This window comes from Vicia villosa, unplaced genomic scaffold, assembly GCF_029867415.1.
Source record: "Vicia villosa cultivar HV-30 ecotype Madison, WI unplaced genomic scaffold, Vvil1.0 ctg.002312F_1_1, whole genome shotgun sequence".
In the NCBI taxonomy this organism is placed as follows: domain Eukaryota; kingdom Viridiplantae; phylum Streptophyta; class Magnoliopsida; order Fabales; family Fabaceae; genus Vicia; species Vicia villosa.
In genome coordinates, this window is record NW_026705891.1 from 363,111 (window position 1) to 368,196 (window position 5,086).

Below are 5,086 nucleotides of genomic sequence, written 5' to 3' on the forward strand. Positions count from 1 at the left end.
ATTTATTTATTTACGATAATTAACCTAATAAATTATATATATATATATATATATATATATATATATATATATATATATATATATATATATATATAGAGAGAGAGGAGAGATCAAATTACACCCGAAGAGTTACACCACGAGTTACACTCGTTCAATAACCACATCTCGAATTAATATTTTTTAAATTCAACCGTTTGATTGAAACATAATATCATATAGATCATACCTATAAAGTTTGAGCTTAATCTATAATGATTTACTATATCATCAAGATATCCAAAGATTAACGTCAAAATGAACTTTCATATAACGTTAATTTTGATGTAATTCAATGACATAGTAAATCATTATAGATTAAGCTCAAACTTTATAGGTATGATCTATATGATATTATGTTTCAATCCAACGGTTAAATTTAAAAAATATTAATTCGAGATGTAGTTATTGAACGAGTGTAACTCGTGGTGTAACTCTTCGGGTGTAATTTGATCCCTCCTCATATATATATATATATATATATATATATATATATATATATATATATATATATGACTGTAGCAACCTGCCTAAAAATTAATGTTTAGAGTCGCCACCTATTCTACCAAGGCGAATAGGAAACCTTTGATGGTTTAGAGATTCAGGGTAAGATACCATATTCGGGTTAAGGGAAGGTGTTAGGCACCCAAAACCCTTTCCTAAAGGTTAACATTTCAAAGATTAGGGTTAGGGCAAAGGCAGATGATAATCAGTTATTAGGGTTGACAAAATTAATTATTAAAATGATTAGGGTTTGGAGGTGGGAGACTCGCCTTGTTGCCAAATGCCTACGTATCTCCTTAGGGAGAATCAGAGTCCACGTAGTTCGGGGGACGGGTTGTACGCCCTTAGGGTTTGAAATTTGATTTGATATAGTTTGCCTCAAAGGCTTTTGAAATAGCCTATGATAATGTATGATTCGATGCATACAAGTTTTGGGAAGTGTTTTTTAGGAGTGGGCGTACAACCCTGATTTGGCACAATTAACCGCAATGATCAATAGGTTTGATCACCATAGTTAAAAGATTAATAATTGCATCACTACCAATTTTAATCGATTGATTCGATTATCACTAATAATGAGTTGAAGTATTTTTTAATAATTTTGTAGAATTTTATTTTGTATTGTTACCCCTCGCAATCGATTGATTCGATTAAAAAGAATAACAAATTAAATCGGAGAGAAAAACGGTTAATCATCACAATTAATAAGATAATTGCAACCATTTAACCACATAATAGAAACCAAATTTACTTAATTAAATAACATTTTAATTAAATTGTTGTTAACCATAGCGATTAATCGATTTAATCGGCACGAATAACAAATTGTAATTTAATAATAATATCATATATATTTTCCATTTACAAAATATAATTATTAAACAATTAATTAAACCTTTAATTATATAAAAGAAATAATTACAATTTGAATATATTAATTAAATTAAATTAGTTAACTAGGTTTTGATTCAATATGGTTGCAGTTATGGTGTATGGTATGGGTATGCAACCAGGATTCGTTGGATCTAAATTAATAGAATTCTATGGCTCAGATTTGAGGGTGCATAGTGAGGGTTTGAAGCTGAGGCGCACTGGATCGAGGGTTGAAATTTTAGAAAAATAAATGGGCAAAGGGGAGGCTCGAACCCACGACCTCCCCTTCACTAACGTTTCACATGACCACTGCACCACCCACACACGCGCGTTAAACAACTATCAAAAAATAAACAAAAACAAAACTGGAATACGCAAATAGTAACGCGCGCCAAAATTTGAATTGGCGAACCAGATCATGCCAACGCATCATCACTTACCTCCAGACCTGCAAAACCTGCATATTTAGCTACGAAACTGCTAAGGATTTTTCGTAGCAAACCCCTCACTACCAAAAATAACGAACAGCACATGGATGCCAATAGGAAAGGCGCAACCCCCTGATTCCACTCGTTTTGGTCACGCGATCTCAATGCCAACCCTGCCTTACCCTAATTTTATCCCTACTGAAAACCCCCAAATCCAAAACAAAACCCTAACTCGGCCTCCCATGGCCGAACATGATTTACGCCCCCAAACTTAAAGAAAATGATTCAGAAACGTCCACAGCAATGACACAAACTCAAACATACAATCAAATTCACATGAACATGCGTATAATATGCTAATCGATTCAGTTTTTAAAACTACATACCTTGGCTATTATGGAGAAATTCTGGGGGTGCTGAAGCTGATAAACGATCCAAACACGTTCCAGATTACTTGAAGAAGCTTTGGAAACCTTTAGTTCTCGATGAAAGCCCCCAAATTCTCCAAAAACCGAATTCCACTTTTTTATGACTTTTTCGGTTCTTGCAACTTTTCTTCCCAGAATTTTCGTCCTCAACCCTTATGCCTCTCTTTAGTACTTATAGGGGGATCTTTAGGTCAAGAAAAAGAACCAAAATAGCCTTTGAATCCAATCTTGCTTTTTTTGAGAAATTTGATTTTCTTACTTGAATGCTAAGCTACTATTTTGGCCAAGATTTGATTTTATTCTTCTTTGATCCCATTACCACGAAATTACATCATGTTTACCATTAATATTGATTGGATTTTGGCCTATACCAATATTTTAACATAATATTTGATTTTACACTTAATTAAATCATAAAAAATGAGATAAAAAATTATATTAAATCAAATAATAGGTTAAATTTCGTGGCATTTTGTTTTGGGCATGCTAATGACTTGTGGACCAAGTTTGTATTATAAAACCATAGGCCCATTTGCAAAACTTCTCCATTTGAACCCTCTTTTTCCACATTTGGTCCCTAAAAATCTCCTAACTTTGATCAAGCATATTTCACTCAATTTTTAAGATATGAAGGAGTGCTAGGACTTTTTGGAAACCTCAAGATGTCCTCTATAAGCCACTTTGGAACATATTTTCCATTTGGAGCTTTTATCTTGATCATATCCTCTTTGCAAAAAAACTGCTTTTGGAGACTGCTTAAAAAGGACCTGTAATCTTTTGCCTTGTACCTTCCAAATGAAGCATTTCTAGCCTTGGCTTGTGAGAGACAAAGTTGTAGAGAATCCAATTTCCTTCAAAATAGGCTTTGAGTGGGGAATTTTTGATGTTCCATGTGAAAGTTATGCCCAGTCAAAGTTGGGTTGACTTTCTCCTATAGAAACCCTAATTTGAACTTTTTAGATTGGTTCATCTCTGAGTTTCTATTAATGGAATCATGATCAATTTTGATCAAATGATGGATATACATCCCCATACTTGTTGTTTGACCCATGCTTAGAAGTTTGGCTCATGCCTTGACTTTGATTTTGAATCAGCTGATTGTAGATTTGGAGACTGTTTGAACATGTGACTTTTGGAGTGGTGCCTTGACCTTTGCCCTGGGGTTAGATTAGATCATTATGAGCCATATACCCTTGATTAAGAGCCTCATCTCATTGATCCCTCTTAGAGGAATCTCAAACCCTAGCCTTAGGAGGCTTTTGACTAGGAGTGCATCTTGAATGGAGCCCTATCCTTTGAAACTTTGTGAGTGAAGTAGGTAGGGCAAATTTTGGGGTATGACAGCTGCCCCTGTTCAATATTCTTAAACCTGAAGAGGCGGATAGGCTTGTTTGCCTGTTACGACCTGAAGGTGGAAGATTATTGAACACTGAGAGTACCCTGAAATTTGCTGGTATTGTGGAGTGTGAAAATAGATGTGTTGCTGGAAAACATGGTGCCATATCACTGCCAAGGGACTAACATGATAAGACGTAACGCGTGGGTTACGATTTTGTTGGGTGCCGTTATCACTGCCGTGACAAGACGTAACGCGTGGGTTACGATTTTGTTGGGTGCCGTTATCACTGCCGTGACAAGACGTAACGCGTGGGTTACGATTTTGTTGGGTGCCGTTATCACTGCCGTGACAAGACGTAACGCGTGGGTTACGATTTTGTTGGGTGCCGTTATCACTGCCGTGACAAGACGTAACGCGTGGGTTACGATTTTGTTGGGTGCCGTTATCACTGCCGTGACAAGACGTAACGCGTGGGTTACGATTTTTGTTGGGTGCCGTTATCACTGCCGTGACAAGACGTAACGCGTGGGTTACGATTTTTGTTGGGTGCCGTTATCACCGCCGTGACAAGACGTAACGCGTGGGTTACGATTTTGTTGGGTGCCGTTATCACTGCCGTGACAAGACGTAACGCGTGGGTTACGATTTTTGTTGGGTGCCGTTATCACTGCCGTGACAAGACGTAACGCGTGGGTTACGATTTTGTTGGGTGCCGTTATCACTGCCGTGACAAGACGTAACGCGTGGGTTACGATTTTTGTTGGGTGCCGTTATCACTACCGTGACAAGACGTAACGCGTGGGTTACGATTTTTGTTTGAATTTGAACTTGAGAGTTGAGTTTGGAGATTGGATTCGAGGGAACCCGAGCTTTTGTCTGTAGAATGATGCTTTGCGAATGTATATGCTTATGATTTGTTGTAAATGTATGCATGCTTATGCAGACAGTACATATGTGAATGTTCATGAGTATGAATATGTATGACGAACTCGATGCTTTATCTCCTGTCACCCATTGGATTTGTTTGGCCTTTGAGCAGCTCCATGGGTCTTATCTTAGATCGCCTGAAGTTAGTATACTGGGGTATTGCGGTGCTTTCGGGACCAGGCTTGTATTGACTACCGGAGATGTCGTAGTTTCATCCCCTTTTAGCTTAGTCTGTTAGTTTGTAAGTTTCTTATTTTAAGTTCAGAGTTTAAAGTTTATAAGAAACAAATTATCCTTTGCACTTGGTGTTGAAATGATGAAAAGATAGATATGAAAAGGAAAGACTTTTATTGATTGTTGCCTTGAATTGGCGAGTGTACATGAGAAAGAAAAATGACAAATAGAAATGATATTAATACTACTATCGCTCTTTTACCATCGAGGGCCCCAGTAATCCTTTGACTTCGGAAGTTAATGATTGCTCGATTTCCTATCCTTTACGAATTGTCTTGGGCTCGTAGTTTGAAGTCTTGCCCCTGCTAGGCATAGTA